Consider the following 20,823-nt stretch of genomic DNA (forward strand, 5'->3'; position numbering starts at 1 on the left):
CATCGCTCAACTCCAGCCCACCCCTGCTCACTGCTCCAGCCCCACCGGGCACTCAGGAACCTCACCACACCACACACAACATCACAGAGGGCCTCAGGCCTGGCCTGAGGCTCCAGGCTCCAACCAGGGAAGCTTGCTCACTTTGGCTTCCAGAATCAACCTCCGAAGCGCCATGCACAAAGCGTGATCCTGGCCAAAACACACCTCTCCAAGCTGCAAGCTCACTGGGCCTCCACCAGCACACGCTCCGACTCTGAAGACTAGCAGGAGAGCCTGGCCCCTTGTATTCCCTCAGCGGTCTTTTAGCAGGGACCGGGGATTCATAGATGACCCAGCTTATGGGCAGACACGGTCGACCCTCACACAGGAGTCCCTCCAATGCTGGAGCCCTTAGTGGTGTTTGCATGCCTGTCAGCAGGGGACGTCGGCCCTCACTCCTAACTGTCCCATACCCCCGAGAGAGGAAACGTGCTGGACCTCAGTTTCGATGAGGAGACGGTAGAGCGTTCTCACTCATTTTGTTCAGATTTTCCAAGGAATGCATACAAGGGTGTCATCATCGATCCAAGCACATGCTGGGACGCTGCAGAACACAAACGGGCAGGCCGTGGGGCTCTGCAGAGGAGCCATGACCCGGAAGTACTCCAACAGCCTGGGGAATCCACAGTCTTCAGGCCACTCAGCAAGACCAACAATCAATCCACTCTTGCAGCCACTGGGCCCATCTGATGAAAACCTAATATCCAATGGCACATTTTAGTATGGGTGAATGCATACCGTCCTGAGTTATCCACAGCCACGCTCAGCAACGTGCGCCCGCCCCACTTTTTCCAGTTCTCCTTAGGACATCCAGTCATCAGACAACGCGAAGGTCTTCTTGTCTTTGCCGACGGCCAGCCTTGCCCTGCAGCTGCACCTGAGAAGTGGACAGAAATCATGCAGGCTTCTGAATTGCACCACGGTTCAGAGAACATGATTCTTGCGAACACTTACCTTGCCGTGAGCCCAGAACCTGCTTTCCAAGTACCACTATCCATTACCGAAAACTGATTGCGTGTCTCACAGCATGACTGGAGGAAGTTAGGCACGTACATTGGTCGGTGTGCCAGACACTGTATCTGTGTATTCACGTGAGTGGGCGTGTGTGACTGTGACTGCGCACGAGGATGCGCTTCTGGGTTCCTGTGCGTGGCGCTGAATACGCGTCTTGGTCTCTGGGTGTCGCTGTGGCCCTCTGCAGACACCTCCAACAGTAAACGCCATAGTTTATACACAGCACCCTGGTTGGACCCCCAACTGAAAGGAAAAGGAGAAAGACCCCTGTCAGCTTCAATAGGCCGCATGCGAAGTTTAACGCCCAGGGGCTGCTGAAATAGGTCACAGACTCCCGCTCTCCCACAGCCACGCCTTCTGACCAAAGCACAAATACTGGACGAGACCTGCCTCCCGGCCGTGGGTGTCACATCTACGTGGACCTGGAGACCCTGCCACCTACAAGCACATCTGATGTGCCCTTGGGGTCACTCCCAGCGCTCCCAGAAGCAAGGGAACCTCCTGCAGTTGCCTACAGGCAAGATGCAGCCCGGCACTACTCAAGGGGCTAACGAACTTCGGCCCAAGTGCCTCTTCTCGCCAACTAGACCATATCACTTTCCGTGACCCCGTGGGAATGCCCACAACGGGAAGTGTTGGGCTTCAGCAACCATGACACAGGTTGGGACCTGACAGCGGAAATTAGGCCACCTTCCCGGCCACGTATCGGCAAGCTTCCAACTGGCAGGTTCGCGGCCCAGACCACTGAGGAAACGCTCAAACGCTTCACAGCCTCGTCCTAAGTGCCCTCCTGCTGCCTGCAGGGCGACTCAACCCTACTTGAAGCCACAGACGTCATGCGAACACGGGGACACTGAACACCAGGGAAGACAGACCGCAAGCCTGTCTGCTTTGATGAGGCCCACGGCACCGCATGCATCCTGGCAATTCTCCACTGCCACAGCGACACTACCGAGGAACTCACAGTGATCAAAGGCACTGTCCCCGAGGACCACAGACAGACTTTCAATGGAAGACCTCTGCCATGCGAGGGGACTTGGAAGCCTGAAAGGGAAAGGTGGTTGGCCACGGCAGGGCACCTGGCAGGGCAACTGTGTCCCCATCTCTTCCCGGCCAATGGACTGCTCCGGATAAAGCTCTGGCTCTTCGAACGGCCTGCATGCCACATGGGCCGGCCGCGTCATGCCCTCCGGGAGAAACACTATCGCTTTGCACATTCCCAAAAGAAGGAACAAAACGACCAAAGGGCTTGTTCCCATAACTCACCTACCCCCAAGGAGGCCGGCACAGATGCCTCAGCATGTCCATCTTCTCTACGTCCCGCAAGACACCCGTGTGGAGTCACTCCTCCGGAAATGGGATCGCAACTCTACACAGGTTACCTACCTCACTACATCCTCATGAACTGCCAAAGCCATCCCCTCCATAGGCAGCTGATGCCAGCCCTTCACGAACAAGACACATCCTCGGGAAGCTGAGGCCAGCACCTGCAACCCAATGATGACAGCCCATCCCACGACATTACATAGGACGTGTCCTCATGATACCTTAACTTTCTCTCCAGGCCCCCAGCCACCACACAGGCTTAAATGCAGCACTCGATCCTCAGCCCACTCCACGATGATCCACTTAGCACCAACAGTGTGCCGGCAGCTTCAGCAGAGGAGCTGAAAGGGGCAGCCCCGTGGCCTAGTCCATCGGCCCCCTTCTGCCATCGCTCAACTCCAGCCCACCCCTGCTCACTGCTCCAGCCCCACCGGGCACTCAGGAACCTCACCACACCACACACAACATCACAGAGGGCCTCAGGCCTGGCCTGAGGCTCCAGGCTCCAACCAGGGAAGCTTGCTCACTTTGGCTTCCAGAATCAACCTCCGAAGCGCCATGCACAAAGCGTGATCCTGGCCAAAACACACCTCTCCAAGCTGCAAGCTCACTGGGCCTCCACCAGCACACGCTCCGACTCTGAAGACTAGCAGGAGAGCCTGGCCCCTTGTATTCCCTCAGCGGTCTTTTAGCAGGGACCGGGGATTCATAGATGACCCAGCTTATGGGCAGACACGGTCGACCCTCACACAGGAGTCCCTCCAATGCTGGAGCCCTTAGTGGTGTTTGCATGCCTGTCAGCAGGGGACGTCGGCCCTCACTCCTAACTGTCCCATACCCCCGAGAGAGGAAACGTGCTGGACCTCAGTTTCGATGAGGAGACGGTAGAGCGTTCTCACTCATTTTGTTCAGATTTTCCAAGGAATGCATACAAGGGTGTCATCATCGATCCAAGCACATGCTGGGACGCTGCAGAACACAAACGGGCAGGCCGTGGGGCTCTGCAGAGGAGCCATGACCCGGAAGTACTCCAACAGCCTGGGGAATCCACAGTCTTCAGGCCACTCAGCAAGACCAACAATCAATCCACTCTTGCAGCCACTGGGCCCATCTGATGAAAACCTAATATCCAATGGCACATTTTAGTATGGGTGAATGCATACCGTCCTGAGTTATCCACAGCCACGCTCAGCAACGTGCGCCCGCCCCACTTTTTCCAGTTCTCCTTAGGACATCCAGTCATCAGACAACGCGAAGGTCTTCTTGTCTTTGCCGACGGCCAGCCTTGCCCTGCAGCTGCACCTGAGAAGTGGACAGAAATCATGCAGGCTTCTGAATTGCACCACGGTTCAGAGAACATGATTCTTGCGAACACTTACCTTGCCGTGAGCCCAGAACCTGCTTTCCAAGTACCACTATCCATTACCGAAAACTGATTGCGTGTCTCACAGCATGACTGGAGGAAGTTAGGCACGTACATTGGTCGGTGTGCCAGACACTGTATCTGTGTATTCACGTGAGTGGGCGTGTGTGACTGTGACTGCGCACGAGGATGCGCTTCTGGGTTCCTGTGCGTGGCGCTGAATACGCGTCTTGGTCTCTGGGTGTCGCTGTGGCCCTCTGCAGACACCTCCAACAGTAAACGCCATAGTTTATACACAGCACCCTGGTTGGACCCCCAACTGAAAGGAAAAGGAGAAAGACCCCTGCCAGCTTCAAGAGGCCGCATGCGAAGTTTAACGCCCAGGGGCTGCTGAAATAGGTCACAGACTCCCGCTCTCCCACAGCCACGCCTTCTGACCAAAGCACAAATACTGGACGAGACCTGCCTCCCGGCCGTGGGTGTCACATCTACGTGGACCTGGAGACCCTGCCACCTACAAGCACATCTGATGTGCCCTTGGGGTCACTCCCAGCGCTCCCAGAAGCAAGGGAACCTCCTGCAGTTGCCTACAGGCAAGATGCAGCCCGGCACTACTCAAGGGGCTAACGAACTTCGGCCCAAGTGCCTCTTCTCGCCAACTAGACCATATCACTTTCCGTGACCCCGTGGGAATGCCCACAACGGGAAGTGTTGGGCTTCAGCAACCATGACACAGGTTGGGACCTGACAGCGGAAATTAGGCCACCTTCCCGGCCACGTATCGGCAAGCTTCCAACTGGCAGGTTTCGCGGCCCAGACCACTGAGGAAACGCTCAAACGCTTCACAGCCTCGTCCTAAGTGCCCTCCTGCTGCCTGCAGGGCGACTCAACCCTACTTGAAGCCACAGACGTCATGCGAACACGGGGACACTGAACACCAGGGAAGACAGACCGCAAGCCTGTCTGCTTTGATGAGGCCCACGGCACCGCATGCATCCTGGCAATTCTCCACTGCCACAGCGACACTACCGAGGAACTCACAGTGATCAAAGGCACTGTCCCCGAGGACCACAGACAGACTTTCAATGGAAGACCTCTGCCATGCGAGGGGACTTGGAAGCCTGAAAGGGAAAGGTGGTTGGCCACGGCAGGGCACCTGGCAGGGCAACTGTGTCCCCATCTCTTCCCGGCCAATGGACTGCTCCGGATAAAGCTCTGGCTCTTCGAACGGCCTGCATGCCACATGGGCCGGCCGCGTCATGCCCTCCGGGAGAAACACTATCGCTTTGCACATTCCCAAAAGAAGGAACAAAACGACCAAAGGGCTTGTTCCCATAACTCACCTACCCCCAAGGAGGCCGGCACAGATGCCTCAGCATGTCCATCTTCTCTACATCCCGCAAGACACCCGTGTGGAGTCACTCCTCCGGAAATGGGATCGCAACTCTACACAGGTTACCTACCTCACTACATCCTCATGAACTGCCAAAGCCATCCCCTCCATAGGCAGCTGATGCCAGCCCTTCACGAACAAGACACATCCTCGGGAAGCTGAGGCCAGCACCTGCAACCCAATGATGACAGCCCATCCCACGACATTACATAGGACGTGTCCTCATGATACCTTAACTTTCTCTCCAGGCCCCCAGCCACCACACAGGCTTAAATGCAGCACTCGATCCTCAGCCCACTCCACGATGATCCACTTAGCACCAACAGTGTGCCGGCAGCTTCAGCAGAGGAGCTGAAAGGGGCAGCCCCGTGGCCTAGTCCATCGGCCCCCTTCTGCCATCGCTCAACTCCAGCCCACCCCTGCTCACTGCTCCAGCCCCACCGGGCACTCAGGAACCTCACCACACCACACACAACATCACAGAGGGCCTCAGGCCTGGCCTGAGGCTCCAGGCTCCAACCAGGGAAGCTTGCTCACTTTGGCTTCCAGAATCAACCTCCGAAGCGCCATGCACAAAGCGTGATCCTGGCCAAAACACACCTCTCCAAGCTGCAAGCTCACTGGGCCTCCACCAGCACACGCTCCGACTCTGAAGACTAGCAGGAGAGCCTGGCCCCTTGTATTCCCTCAGCGGTCTTTTAGCAGGGACCGGGGATTCATAGATGACCCAGCTTATGGGCAGACACGGTCGACCCTCACACAGGAGTCCCTCCAATGCTGGAGCCCTTAGTGGTGTTTGCATGCCTGTCAGCAGGGGACGTCGGCCCTCACTCCTAACTGTCCCATACCCCCGAGAGAGGAAACGTGCTGGACCTCAGTTTCGATGAGGAGACGGTAGAGCGTTCTCACTCATTTTGTTCAGATTTTCCAAGGAATGCATACAAGGGTGTCATCATCGATCCAAGCACATGCTGGGACGCTGCAGAACACAAACGGGCAGGCCGTGGGGCTCTGCAGAGGAGCCATGACCCGGAAGTACTCCAACAGCCTGGGGAATCCACAGTCTTCAGGCCACTCAGCAAGACCAACAATCAATCCACTCTTGCAGCCACTGGGCCCATCTGATGAAAACCTAATATCCAATGGCACATTTTAGTATGGGTGAATGCATACCGTCCTGAGTTATCCACAGCCACGCTCAGCAACGTGCGCCCGCCCCACTTTTTCCAGTTCTCCTTAGGACATCCAGTCATCAGACAACGCGAAGGTCTTCTTGTCTTTGCCGACGGCCAGCCTTGCCCTGCAGCTGCACCTGAGAAGTGGACAGAAATCATGCAGGCTTCTGAATTGCACCACGGTTCAGAGAACATGATTCTTGCGAACACTTACCTTGCCGTGAGCCCAGAACCTGCTTTCCAAGTACCACTATCCATTACCGAAAACTGATTGCGTGTCTCACAGCATGACTGGAGGAAGTTAGGCACGTACATTGGTCGGTGTGCCAGACACTGTATCTGTGTATTCACGTGAGTGGGCGTGTGTGACTGTGACTGCGCACGAGGATGCGCTTCTGGGTTCCTGTGCGTGGCGCTGAATACGCGTCTTGGTCTCTGGGTGTCGCTGTGGCCCTCTGCAGACACCTCCAACAGTAAACGCCATAGTTTATACACAGCACCCTGGTTGGACCCCCAACTGAAAGGAAAAGGAGAAAGACCCCTGTCAGCTTCAAGAGGCCGCATGCGAAGTTTAATGCCCAGGGGCTGCTGAAATAGGTCACAGACTCCCGCTCTCCCACAGCCACGCCTTCTGACCAAAGCACAAATACTGGACGAGACCTGCCTCCCGGCCGTGGGTGTCACATCTACGTGGACCTGGAGACCCTGCCACCTACAAGCACATCTGATGTGCCCTTGGGGTCACTCCCAGTGCTCCCAGAAGCAAGGGAACCTCCTGCAGTTGCCTACAGGCAAGATGCAGCCCGGCACTACTCAAGGGGCTAACGAACTTCGGCCCAAGTGCCTCTTCTCGCCAACTAGACCATATCACTTTCCGTGACCCCGTGGGAATGCCCACAACGGGAAGTGTTGGGCTTCAGCAACCATGACACAGGTTGGGACCTGACAGCGGAAATTAGGCCACCTTCCCGGCCACGTATCGGCAAGCTTCCAACTGGCAGGTTTCGTGGCCCAGACCACTGAGGAAACGCTCAAACGCTTCACAGCCTCGTCCTAAGTGCCCTCCTGCTGCCTGCAGGGCGACTCAACCCTACTTGAAGCCACAGACGTCATGCGAACACGGGGACACTGAACACCAGGGAAGACAGACCGCAAGCCTGTCTGCTTTGATGAGGCCCACGGCACCGCATGCATCCTGGCAATTCTCCACTGCCACAGCGACACTACCGAGGAACTCACAGTGATCAAAGGCACTGTCCCCGAGGACCACAGACAGACTTTCAATGGAAGACCTCTGCCATGCGAGGGGACTTGGAAGCCTGAAAGGGAAAGGTGGTTGGCCACGGCAGGGCACCTGGCAGGGCAACTGTGTCCCCATCTCTTCCCGGCCAATGGACTGCTCCGGATAAAGCTCTGGCTCTTCGAACGGCCTGCATGCCACATGGGCCGGCCGCGTCATGCCCTCCGGGAGAAACACTATCGCTTTGCACATTCCCAAAAGAAGGAACAAAACGACCAAAGGGCTTGTTCCCATAACTCACCTACCCCCAAGGAGGCCGGCACAGATGCCTCAGCATGTCCATCTTCTCTACGTCCCGCAAGACACCCGTGTGGAGTCACTCCTCCGGAAATGGGATCGCAACTCTACACAGGTTACCTACCTCACTACATCCTCATGAACTGCCAAAGCCATCCCCTCCATAGGCAGCTGATGCCAGCCCTTCACGAACAAGACACATCCTCGGGAAGCTGAGGCCAGCACCTGCAACCCAATGATGACAGCCCATCCCACGACATTACATAGGACGTGTCCTCATGATACCTTAACTTTCTCTCCAGGCCCCCAGCCACCACACAGGCTTAAATGCAGCACTCGATCCTCAGCCCACTCCACGATGATCCACTTAGCACCAACAGTGTGCCGGCAGCTTCAGCAGAGGAGCTGAAAGGGGCAGCCCCGTGGCCTAGTCCATCGGCCCCCTTCTGCCATCGCTCAACTCCAGCCCACCCCTGCTCACTGCTCCAGCCCCACCGGGCACTCAGGAACCTCACCACACCACACACAACATCACAGAGGGCCTCAGGCCTGGCCTGAGGCTCCAGGCTCCAACCAGGGAAGCTTGCTCACTTTGGCTTCCAGAATCAACCTCCGAAGCGCCATGCACAAAGCGTGATCCTGGCCAAAATACACCTCTCCAAGCTGCAAGCTCACTGGGCCTCCACCAGCACACGCTCCGACTCTGAAGACTAGCAGGAGAGCCTGCCCCCTTGTATTCCCTCAGCGGTCTTTTAGCAGGGACCGGGGATTCATAGATGACCCAGCTTATGGGCAGACACGGTCGACCCTCACACAGGAGTCCCTCCAATGCTGGAGCCCTTAGTGGTGTTTGCATGCCTGTCAGCAGGGGACGTCGGCCCTCACTCCTAACTGTCCCATACCCCCGAGAGAGGAAACGTGCTGGACCTCAGTTTCGATAAGGAGACGGTAGAGCGTTCTCACTCATTTTGTTCAGATTTTCCAAGGAATGCATACAAGGGTGTCATCATCGATCCAAGCACATGCTGGGACGCTGCAGAACACAAACGGGCAGGCCGTGGGGCTCTGCAGAGGAGCCATGACCCGGAAGTACTCCAACAGCCTGGGGAATCCACAGTCTTCAGGCCACTCAGCAAGACCAACAATCAATCCACTCTTGCAGCCACTGGGCCCATCTGATGAAAACCTAATATCCAATGGCACATTTTAGTATGGGTGAATGCATACCGTCCTGAGTTATCCACAGCCACGCTCAGCAACGTGCGCCCGCCCCACTTTTCCCAGTTCTCCTTAGGACATCCAGTCATCAGACAACGCGAAGGTCTTCTTGTCTTTGCCGACGGCCAGCCTTGCCCTGCAGCTGCACCTGAGAAGTGGACAGAAATCATGCAGGCTTCTGAATTGCACCACGGTTCAGAGAACATGATTCTTGCGAACACTTACCTTGCCGTGAGCCCAGAACCTGCTTTCCAAGTACCACTATCCATTACCGAAAACTGATTGCGTGTCTCACAGCATGACTGGAGGAAGTTAGGCACGTACATTGGTCGGTGTGTCAGACACTGTATCTGTGTATTCACGTGAGTGGGCGTGTGTGACTGTGACTGCGCACGAGGATGCGCTTGTGGGTTCCTGTGCGTGGCGCTGAATACGCGTCTTGGTCTCTGGGTGTCGCTGTGGCCCTCTGCAGACACCTCCAACAGTAAACGCCACAGTTTATACACAGCACCCTGGTTGGACCCCCAACTGAAAGGAAAAGGAGAAAGACCCCTGTCAGCTTCAAGAGGCCGCATGCGAAGTTTAACGCCCAGGGGCTGCTGAAATAGGTCACAGACTCCCGCTCTCCCACAGCCACTCCTTCTGACCAAAGCACAAAGACTGGACGAGACCTGCCTCCCGGCCGTGGGTGTCACATCTACGTGGACCTGGAGACCCTGCCACCTACAAGCACATCTGATGTGCCCTTGGGGTCACTCCCAGCGCTCCCAGAAGCAAGGGAACCTCCCATGGGGGGGCTGACTCCGACCTGCAGTTGCCTACAGGCAAGATGCAGCCCGGCACTACTCAAGGGGCTAACGAACTTCGGCCCAAGTGCCTCTTCTCGCCAACTAGACCATATCACTTTCCGTGACCCCGTGGGAATGCCCACAACGGGAAGTGTTGGGCTTCAGCAACCAGGACACAGGTTGGGACCTGACAGCGGAAATTAGGCCACCTTCCCGGCCACGTATCGGCAAGCTTCCAACTGGCAGGTTTCGCGGCCCAGACCACTGAGGAAACGCTCAAACGCTTCACAGCCTCGTCCTAAGTGCCCTCCTGCTGCCTGCAGGGCGACTCAACCCTACTTGAAGCCACAGACATCATGCGAACACGGGGACACTGAACACCAGGGAAGACAGACCGCAAGCCTGTCTGCTTTGATGAGGCCCACGGCACCGCATGCATCCTGGCAATTCTCCACTGCCACAGCGACACTACCGAGGAACTCACAGTGATCAAAGGCACTGTCCCCGAGGACCACAGACAGACTTTCAATGGAAGACCTCTGCCATGCGAGGGGACTTGGAAGCCTGAAAGGGAAAGGTGGTTGGCCACGGCAGGGCACCTGGCAGGGCAACTGTGTCCCCATCTCTTCCCGGCCAATGGACTGCTCCGGATAAAGCTCTGGCTCTTCGAACGGCCTGCATGCCACATGGGCCGGCCGCGTCATGCCCTCCGGGAGAAACACTATCGCTTTGCACATTCCCAAAAGAAGGAACAAAACGACCAAAGGGCTTGTTCCCATAACTCACCTACCCCCAAGGAGGCCGGCACAGATGCCTCAGCATGTCCATCTTCTCTACGTCCCGCAAGACACCCGTGTGGAGTCACTCCTCCGGAAATGGGATCGCAACTCTACACAGGTTACCTACCTCACTACATCCTCATGAACTGCCAAAGCCATCCCCTCCATAGGCAGCTGATGCCAGCCCTTCACGAACAAGACACATCCTCGGGAAGCTGAGGCCAGCACCTGCAACCCAATGATGACAGCCCATCCCACGACATTACATAGGACGTGTCCTCATGATACCTTAACTTTCTCTCCAGGCCCCCAGCCACCACACAGGCTTAAATGCAGCACTCGATCCTCAGCCCACTCCACGATGATCCACTTAGCACCAACAGTGTGCCGGCAGCTTCAGCAGAGGAGCTGAAAGGGGCAGCCCCGTGGCCTAGTCCATCGGCCCCCTTCTGCCATCGCTCAACTCCAGCCCACCCCTGCTCACTGCTCCAGCCCCACCGGGCACTCAGGAACCTCACCACACCACACACAACATCACAGAGGGCCTCAGGCCTGGCCTGAGGCTCCAGGCTCCAACCAGGGAAGCTTGCTCACTTTGGCTTCCAGAATCAACCTCCGAAGCGCCATGCACAAAGCGTGATCCTGGCCAAAACACACCTCTCCAAGCTGCAAGCTCACTGGGCCTCCACCAGCACACGCTCCGACTCTGAAGACTAGCAGGAGAGCCTGGCCCCTTGTATTCCCTCAGCGGTCTTTTAGCAGGGACCGGGGATTCATAGATGACCCAGCTTATGGGCAGACACGGTCGACCCTCACACAGGAGTCCCTCCAATGCTGGAGCCCTTAGTGGTGTTTGCATGCCTGTCAGCAGGGGACGTCGGCCCTCACTCCTAACTGTCCCATACCCCCGAGAGAGGAAACGTGCTGGACCTCAGTTTCGATAAGGAGACGGTAGAGCGTTCTCACTCATTTTGTTCAGATTTTCCAAGGAATGCATACAAGGGTGTCATCATCGATCCAAGCACATGCTGGGACGCTGCAGAACACAAACGGGCAGGCCGTGGGGCTCTGCAGAGGAGCCATGACCCGGAAGTACTCCAACAGCCTGGGGAATCCACAGTCTTCAGGTCACTCAGCAAGACCAACAATCAATCCACTCTTGCAGCCACTGGGCCCATCTGATGAAAACCTAATATCCAATGGCACATTTTAGTATGGGTGAATGCATACCGTCCTGAGTTATCCACAGCCACGCTCAGCAACGTGCGCCCGCCCCACTTTTTCCAGTTCTCCTTAGGACATCCAGTCATCAGACAACACGAAGGTCTTCTTGTCTTTGCCGACGGCCAGCCTTGCCCTGCAGCTGCACCTGAGAAGTGGACAGAAATCATGCAGGCTTCTGAATTGCACCACGGTTCAGAGAACATGATTCTTGCGAACACTTACCTTGCCGTGAGCCCAGAACCTGCTTTCCAAGTACCACTATCCATTACCGAAAACTGATTGCGTGTCTCACAGCATGACTGGAGGAAGTTAGGCACGTACATTGGTCGGTGTGTCAGACACTGTATCTGTGTATTCACGTGAGTGGGCGTGTGTGACTGTGACTGCGCACGAGGATGCGCTTGTGGGTTCCTGTGCGTGGCGCTGAATACGCGTCTTGGTCTCTGGGTGTCGCTGTGGCCCTCTGCAGACACCTCCAACAGTAAACGCCACAGTTTATACACAGCACCCTGGTTGGACCCCCAACTGAAAGGAAAAGGAGAAAGACCCCTGTCAGCTTCAAGAGGCCGCATGCGAAGTTTAACGCCCAGGGGCTGCTGAAATAGGTCACAGACTCCCGCTCTCCCACAGCCACGCCTTCTGACCAAAGCACAAAGACTGGACGAGACCTGCCTCCCGGCCGTGGGTGTCACATCTACGTGGACCTGGAGACCCTGCCACCTACAAGCACATCTGATGTGCCCTTGGGGTCACTCCCAGCGCTCCCAGAAGCAAGGGAACCTCCCATGGGGGGGCTGACTCCGACCTGCAGTTGCCTACAGGCAAGATGCAGCCCGGCACTACTCAAGGGGCTAACGAACTTCGGCCCAAGTGCCTCTTCTCGCCAACTAGACCATATCACTTTCCGTGACCCCGTGGGAATGCCCACAATGGGAAGTGTTGGGCTTCAGCAACCAGGACACAGGTTGGGACCTGACAGCGGAAATTAGGCCACCTTCCCGGCCACGTATCGGCAAGCTTCCAACTGGCAGGTTTCGCGGCCCAGACCACTGAGGAAACGCTCAAACGCTTCACAGCCTCGTCCTAAGTGCCCTCCTGCTGCCTGCAGGGCGACTCAACCCTACTTGAAGCCACAGACATCATGCGAACACGGGGACACTGAACACCAGGGAAGACAGACCGCAAGCCTGTCTGCTTTGATGAGGCCCACGGCACCGCATGCATCCTGGCAATTCTCCACTGCCACAGCGACACTACCGAGGAACTCACAGTGATCAAAGGCACTGTCCCCGAGGACCACAGACAGACTTTCAATGGAAGACCTCTGCCATGCGAGGGGACTTGGAAGCCTGAAAGGGAAAGGTGGTTGGCCACGGCAGGGCACCTGGCAGGGCAACTGTGTCCCCATCTCTTCCCGGCCAATGGACTGCTCCGGATAAAGCTCTGGCTCTTCGAACGGCCTGCATGCCACATGGGCCGGCCGCGTCATGCCCCCGGGAGAAACACTATCGCTTTGCACATTCCCAAAAGAAGGAACAAAACGACCAAAGGGCTTGTTCCCATAACTCACCTACCCCCAAGGAGGCCGGCACAGATGCCTCAGCATGTCCATCTTCTCTACGTCCCGCAAGACACCCGTGTGGAGTCACTCCTCCGGAAATGGGATCGCAACTCTACACAGGTTACCTACCTCACTACATCCTCATGAACTGCCAAAGCCATCCCCTCCATAGGCAGCTGATGCCAGCCCTTCACGAACAAGACACATCCTCGGGAAGCTGAGGCCAGCACCTGCAACCCAATGATGACAGCCCATCCCACGACATTACATAGGACGTGTCCTCATGATACCTTAACTTTCTCTCCAGGCCCCCAGCCACCACACAGGCTTAAATGCAGCACTCGATCCTCAGCCCACTCCACGATGATCCACTTAGCACCAACAGTGTGCCGGCAGCTTCAGCAGAGGAGCTGAAAGGGGCAGCCCCGTGGCCTAGTCCATCGGCCCCCTTCTGCCATCGCTCAACTCCAGCCCACCCCTGCTCACTGCTCCAGCCCCACCGGGCACTCAGGAACCTCACCACACCACACACAACATCACAGAGGGCCTCAGGCCTGGCCTGAGGCTCCAGGCTCCAACCAGGGAAGCTTGCTCACTTTGGCTTCCAGAATCAACCTCCAAAGCGCCATGCACAAAGCGTGATCCTGGCCAAAACACACCTCTCCAAGCTGCAAGCTCACTGGGCCTCCACCAGCACACGCTCCGACTCTGAAGACTAGCAGGAGAGCCTGGCCCCTTGTATTCCCTCAGCGGTCTTTTAGCAGGGACCGGGGATTCATAGATGACCCAGCTTATGGGCAGACACGGTCGACCCTCACACAGGAGTCCCTCCAATGCTGGAGCCCTTAGTGGTGTTTGCATGCCTGTCAGCAGGGGACGTCGGCCCTCACTCCTAACTGTCCCATACCCCCGAGAGAGGAAACGTGCTGGACCTCAGTTTCGATAAGGAGACGGTAGAGCGTTCTCACTCATTTTGTTCAGATTTTCCAAGGAATGCATACAAGGGTGTCATCATCGATCCAAGCACATGCTGGGACGCTGCAGAACACAAACGGGCAGGCCGTGGGGCTCTGCAGAGGAGCCATGACCCGGAAGTACTCCAACAGCCTGGGGAATCCACAGTCTTCAGGCCACTCAGCAAGACCAACAATCAATCCACTCTTGCAGCCACTGGGCCCATCTGATGAAAACCTAATATCCAATGGCACATTTTAGTATGGGTGAATGCATACCGTCCTGAGTTATCCACAGCCACGCTCAGCAACGTGCGCCCGCCCCACTTTTTCCAGTTCTCCTTAGGACATCCAGTCATCAGACAACACGAAGGTCTTCTTGTCTTTGCCGACGGCCAGCCTTGCCCTGCAGCTGCACCTGAGAAGTGGACAGAAATCATGCAGGCTTCTGAATTGCACCACGGTTCAGAGAACATGATTCTTGCGAACACTTACATTGCCGTGAGCCCAGAACCTGCTTTCCAAGTACCACTATCCATTACCGAAAACTGATTGCGTGTCTCACAGCATGACTGGAGGAAGTTAGGCACGTACATTGGTCGGTGTGTCAGACACTGTATCTGTGTATTCACGTGAGTGGGCGTGTGTGACTGTGACTGCGCACGAGGATGCGCTTGTGGGTTCCTGTGCGTGGCGCTGAATACGCGTCTTGGTCTCTGGGTGTCGCTGTGGCCCTCTGCAGACACCTCCAACAGTAAACGCCACAGTTTATACACAGCACCCTGGTTGGACCCCCAACTGAAAGGAAAAGGAGAAAGACCCCTGTCAGCTTCAAGAGGCCGCATGCGAAGTTTAACGCCCAGGGGCTGCTGAAATAGGTCACAGACTCCCGCTCTCCCACAGCCACGCCTTCTGACCAAAGCACAAAGACTGGACGAGACCTGCCTCCCGGCCGTGGGTGTCACATCTACGTGGACCTGGAGACCCTGCCACCTACAAGCACATCTGATGTGCCCTTGGGGTCACTCCCAGCGCTCCCAGAAGCAAGGGAACCTCCCATGGGGGGGCTGACTCCGACCTGCAGTTGCCTACAGGCAAGATGCAGCCCGGCACTACTCAAGGGGCTAACCAACTTCGGCCCAAGTGCCTCTTCTCGCCAACTAGACCATATCACTTTCCGTGACCCCGTGGGAATGCCCACAACGGGAAGTGTTGGGCTTCAGCAACCAGGACACAGGTTGGGACCTGACAGCGGAAATTAGGCCACCTTCCCGGCCACGTATCGGCAAGCTTCCAACTGGCAGGTTTCGCGGCCCAGACCACTGAGGAAACGCTCAAACGCTTCACAGCCTCGTCTTAAGTGCCCTCCTGCTGCCTGCAGGGCGACTCAACCCTACTTGAAGCCACAGACGTCATGCGAACACGGGGACACTGAACACCAGGGAAGACAGACCGCAAGCCTGTCTGCTTTGATGAGGCCCACGGCACCGCATGCATCCTGGCAATTCTCCACTGCCACAGCGACACTACCGAGGAACTCACAGTGATCAAAGGCACTGTCCCCGAGGACCACAGACAGACTTTCAATGGAAGACCTCTGCCATGCGAGGGGACTTGGAAGCCTGAAAGGGAAAGGTGGTTGGCCACAGCAGGGCACCTGGCAGGGCAACTGTGTCCCCATCTCTTCCCGGCCAATGGACTGCTCCGGATAAAGCTCTGGCTCTTCGAACGGCCTGCATGCCACATGGGCCGGCCGCGTCATGCCCTCCGGGAGAAACACTATCGCTTTGCACATTCCCAAAAGAAGGAACAAAACGACCAAAGGGCTTGTTCCCATAACTCACCTACCCCCAAGGAGGCCGGCACAGATGCCTCAGCATGTCCATCTTCTCTACGTCCCGCAAGACACCCGTGTGGAGTCACTCCTCCGGAAATGGGATCGCAACTCTACACAGGTTACCTACCTCACTACATCCTCATGAACTGCCAAAGCCATCCCCTCCATAGGCAGCTGATGCCAGCCCTTCACGAACAAGACACATCCTCGGGAAGCTGAGGCCAGCACCTGCAACCCAATGATGACAGCCCATCCCACGACATTACATAGGACGTGTCCTCATGATACCTTAACTTTCTCTCCAGGCCCCCAGCCACCACACAGGCTTAAATGCAGCACTCGATCCTCAGCCCACTCCACGATGATCCACTTAGCACCAACAGTGTGCCGGCAGCTTCAGCAGAGGAGCTGAAAGGGGCAGCCCCGTGGCCTAGTCCATCGGCCCCCTTCTGCCATCGCTCAACTCCAGCCCACCCCTGCTCACTGCTCCAGCCCCACCGGGCACTCAGGAACCTCACCACACCACACACAACATCACAGAGGGCCTCAGGCCTGGCCTGAGGCTCCAGGCTCCAACCAGGGAAGCTTGCTCACTTTGGCTTCCAGAATCAACCTCCGAAGCGGCATGCACAAAGCGTGATCCTGGCCAAAACACACCTCTCCAAGCTGCAAGCTCACTGGGCCTCCACCAGCACACGCTCCGACTCTGAAGACTAGCAGGAGAGCCTGCCCCCTTGTATTCCCTCAGCGGTCTTTTAGCAGGGACCGGGGACTCATAGATGACCCAGCTTATGGGCAGACACGGTCGACCCTCACACAGGAGTCCCTCCAATGCTGGAGCCCTTAGTGGTGTTTGCATGCCTGTCAGCAGGGGACGTCGGCCCTCACTCCTAACTGTCCCATACCCCCAAGAGAGGAAACGTGCTGGACCTCAGTTTCGATAAGGAGACGGTAGAGCGTTCTCACTCATTTTGTTCAGATTTTCCAAGGAATGCATACAAGGGTGTCATCATCGATCCAAGCACATGCTGGGACGCTGCAGAACACAAACGGGCAGGCCGTGGGGCTCTGCAGAGGAGCCATGACCCGGAAGTACTCCAACAGCCTGGGGAATCCACAGTCTTCAGGCCACTCAGCAAGACCAACAATCAATCCACTCTTGCAGCCACTGGGCCCATCTGATGAAAACCTAATATCCAATGGCACATTTTAGTATGGGTGAATGCATACCGTCCTGAGTTATCCACAGCCACGCTCAGCAACGTGCGCCCGCCCCACTTTTTCCAGTTCTCCTTAGGACATCCAGTCATCAGACAACGCGAAGGTCTTCTTGTCTTTGCCGACGGCCAGCCTTGCCCTGCAGCTGCACCTGAGAAGTGGACAGAAATCATGCAGGCTTCTGAATTGCACCACGGTTCAGAGAACATGATTCTTGCGAACACTTACCTTGCCGTGAGCCCAGAACCTGCTTTCCAAGTACCACTATCCATTACCGAAAACTGATTGCGTGTCTCACAGCATGACTGGAGGAAGTTAGGCACGTACATTGGTCGGTGTGTCAGACACTGTATCTGTGTATTCACGTGAGTGGGCGTGTGTGACTGTGACTGCGCACGAGGATGCGCTTGTGGGTTCCTGTGCGTGGCGCTGAATACGCGTCTTGGTCTCTGGGTGTCGCTGTGGCCCTCTGCAGACACCTCCAACAGTAAACGCCACAGTTTATACACAGCACCCTGGTTGGACCCCCAACTGAAAGGAAAAGGAGAAAGACCCCTGTCAGCTTCAAGAGGCCGCATGCGAAGTTTAACGCCCAGGGGCTGCTGAAATAGGTCACAGACTCCCGCTCTCCCACAGCCACTCCTTCTGACCAAAGCACAAAGACTGGACGAGACCTGCCTCCCGGCCGTGGGTGTCACATCTACGTGGACCTGGAGACCCTGCCACCTACAAGCACATCTGATGTGCCCTTGGGGTCACTCCCAGCGCTCCCAGAAGCAAGGGAACCTCCCATGGGGGGGCTGACTCCGACCTGCAGTTGCCTACAGGCAAGATGCAGCCCGGCACTACTCAAGGGGCTAACGAACTTCGGCCCAAGTGCCTCTTCTCGCCAACTAGACCATATCACTTTCCGTGACCCCGTGGGAATGCCCACAACGGGAAGTGTTGGGCTTCAGCAACCAGGACACAGGTTGGGACCTGACAGCGGAAATTAGGCCACCTTCCCGGCCACGTATCGGCAAGCTTCCAACTGGCAGGTTTCGCGGCCCAGACCACTGAGGAAACGCTCAAACGCTTCACAGCCTCGTCCTAAGTGCCCTCCTGCTGCCTGCAGGGCGACTCAACCCTACTTGAAGCCACAGACATCATGCGAACATGGGGACACTGAACACCAGGGAAGACAGACCGCAAGCCTGTCTGCTTTGATGAGGCCCACGGCACCGCATGCATCCTGGCAATTCTCCACTGCCACAGCGACACTACCGAGGAACTCACAGTGATCAAAGGCACTGTCCCCGAGGACCACAGACAGACTTTCAATGGAAGACCTCTGCCATGCGAGGGGACTTGGAAGCCTGAAAGGGAAAGGTGGTTGGCCACGGCAGGGCACCTGGCAGGGCAACTGTGTCCCCATCTCTTCCCGGCCAATGGACTGCTCCGGATAAAGCTCTGGCTCTTCGAACGGCCTGCATGCCACATGGGCCGGCCGCGTCATGCCCTCCGGGAGAAACACTATCGCTTTGCACATTCCCAAAAGAAGGAACAAAACGACCAAAGGGCTTGTTCCCATAACTCACCTACCCCCAAGGAGGCCGGCACAGATGCCTCAGCATGTCCATCTTCTCTACGTCCCGCAAGACACCCGTGTGGAGTCACTCCTCCGGAAATGGGATCGCAACTCTACACAGGTTACCTACCTCACTACATCCTCATGAACTGCCAAAGCCATCCCCTCCATAGGCAGCTGATGCCAGCCCTTCACGAACAAGACACATCCTCGGGAAGCTGAGGCCAGCACCTGCAACCCAATGATGACAGCCCATCCCACGACATTACATAGGACGTGTCCTCATGATACCTTAACTTTCTCTCCAGGCCCCCAGCCACCACACAGGCTTAAATGCAGCACTCGATCCTCAGCCCACTCCACGATGATCCACTTAGCACCAACAGTGTGCCGGCAGCTTCAGCAGAGGAGCTGAAAGGGGCAGCCCCGTGGCCTAGTCCATCGGCCCCCTTCTGCCATCGCTCAACTCCAGCCCACCCCTGCTCACTGCTCCAGCCCCACCGGGCACTCAGGAACCTCACCACACCACACACAACATCACAGAGGGCCTCAGGCCTGGCCTGAGGCTCCAGGCTCCAACCAGGGAAGCTTGCTCACTTTGGCTTCCAGAATCAACCTCCGAAGCGCCATGCACAAAGCGTGATCCTGGCCAAAATACACCTCTCCAAGCTGCAAGCTCACTGGGCCTCCACCAGCACACGCTCCGACTCTGAAGACTAGCAGGAGAGCCTGCCCCCTTGTATTCCCTCAGCGGTCTTTTAGCAGGGACCGGGGATTCATAGATGACCCAGCTTATGGGCAGACACGGTCGACCCTCACACAGGAGTCCCTCCAATGCTGGAGCCCTTAGTGGTGTTTGCATGCCTGTCAGCAGGGGACGTCGGACCTCACTCCTAACTGTCCCATACCCCCGAGAGAGGAAACGTGCTGGACCTCAGTTTCGATAAGGAGACGGTAGAGCGTTCTCACTCATTTTGTTCAGATTTTCCAAGGAATGCATACAAGGGTGTCATCATCGATCCAAGCACATGCTGGGACGCTGCAGAACACAAACGGGCAGGCCGTGGGGCTCTGCAGAGGAGCCATGACCCGGAAGTACTCCAACAGCCTGGGGAATCCACAGTCTTCAGGCCACTCAGCAAGACCAACAATCAATCCACTCTTGCAGCCACTGGGCCCATCTGATGAAAACCTAATATCCAATGGCACATTTTAGTATGGGTGAATGCATACCGTCCTGAGTTATCCACAGCCACGCTCAGCAACGTGCGCCCGCCCCACTTTTCCCAGTTCTCCTTAGGACATCCAGTCATCAGACAACGCGAAGGTCTTCTTGTCTTTGCCGACGGCCAGCCTTGCCCTGCAGCTGCACCTGAGAAGTGGACAGAAATCATGCAGGCTTCTGAATTGCACCACGGTTCAGAGAACATGATTCTTGCGAACACTTACCTTGCCGTGAGCCCAGAACCTGCTTTCCAAGTACCACTATCCATTACCGAAAACTGATTGCGTGTCTCACAGCATGACTGGAGGAAGTTAGGCACGTACATTGGTCGGTGTGTCAGACACTGTATCTGTGTATTCACGTGAGTGGGCGTGTGTGACTGTGACTGCGCACGAGGATGCGCTTGTGGGTTCCTGTGCGTGGCGCTGAATACGCGTCTTGGTCTCTGGGTGTCGCTGTGGCCCTCTGCAGACACCTCCAACAGTAAACGCCACAGTTTATACACAGCACCCTGGTTGGACCCCCAACTGAAAGGAAAAGGAGAAAGACCCCTGTCAGCTTCAAGAGGCCGCATGCGAAGTTTAACGCCCAGGGGCTGCTGAAATA

At 56.5% G+C, this 20,823-nt stretch overlaps 8 non-coding genes across 8 annotated transcripts; all 8 read right to left on the reverse strand.

Moving 5' to 3' along the window:
• Nucleotides 1–473: 473 nt before the first annotated feature.
• Nucleotides 474–566, reverse strand: LOC133086205 (small nucleolar RNA SNORD116). The gene has a single exon (XR_009699967.1). It is a non-coding gene; the product is annotated as a small nucleolar RNA SNORD116 (small nucleolar RNA).
• A 2,672-nt stretch (nt 567–3,238) lies between these two features.
• Nucleotides 3,239–3,331, reverse strand: LOC133086206 (small nucleolar RNA SNORD116). The gene has a single exon (XR_009699968.1). It is a non-coding gene; the product is annotated as a small nucleolar RNA SNORD116 (small nucleolar RNA).
• Nucleotides 3,332–6,004: 2,673 nt separating this feature from the next.
• Nucleotides 6,005–6,097, reverse strand: LOC133086207 (small nucleolar RNA SNORD116). The gene has a single exon (XR_009699969.1). It is a non-coding gene; the product is annotated as a small nucleolar RNA SNORD116 (small nucleolar RNA).
• Nucleotides 6,098–8,770: 2,673 nt separating this feature from the next.
• LOC133086348 (small nucleolar RNA SNORD116) lies at nt 8,771–8,863 on the reverse strand. Its single transcript, XR_009700104.1, has one exon. It is a non-coding gene; the product is annotated as a small nucleolar RNA SNORD116 (small nucleolar RNA).
• A 2,695-nt stretch (nt 8,864–11,558) lies between these two features.
• Nucleotides 11,559–11,651, reverse strand: LOC133086349 (small nucleolar RNA SNORD116). Its single transcript, XR_009700105.1, has one exon. It is a non-coding gene; the product is annotated as a small nucleolar RNA SNORD116 (small nucleolar RNA).
• A 2,694-nt stretch (nt 11,652–14,345) lies between these two features.
• Nucleotides 14,346–14,438, reverse strand: LOC133086350 (small nucleolar RNA SNORD116). Its single transcript, XR_009700106.1, has one exon. It is a non-coding gene; the product is annotated as a small nucleolar RNA SNORD116 (small nucleolar RNA).
• A 2,695-nt stretch (nt 14,439–17,133) lies between these two features.
• Nucleotides 17,134–17,226, reverse strand: LOC133086351 (small nucleolar RNA SNORD116). Its single transcript, XR_009700107.1, has one exon. It is a non-coding gene; the product is annotated as a small nucleolar RNA SNORD116 (small nucleolar RNA).
• Nucleotides 17,227–19,921: 2,695 nt separating this feature from the next.
• On the reverse strand, nt 19,922–20,014 carry LOC133086352 (small nucleolar RNA SNORD116). The gene has a single exon (XR_009700108.1). It is a non-coding gene; the product is annotated as a small nucleolar RNA SNORD116 (small nucleolar RNA).
• Between the last annotated feature and the right edge of the window lie 809 nt (nt 20,015–20,823).

Source organism: Eubalaena glacialis, chromosome 2 (assembly GCF_028564815.1).
Source record: "Eubalaena glacialis isolate mEubGla1 chromosome 2, mEubGla1.1.hap2.+ XY, whole genome shotgun sequence".
In the NCBI taxonomy this organism is placed as follows: domain Eukaryota; kingdom Metazoa; phylum Chordata; class Mammalia; order Artiodactyla; family Balaenidae; genus Eubalaena; species Eubalaena glacialis.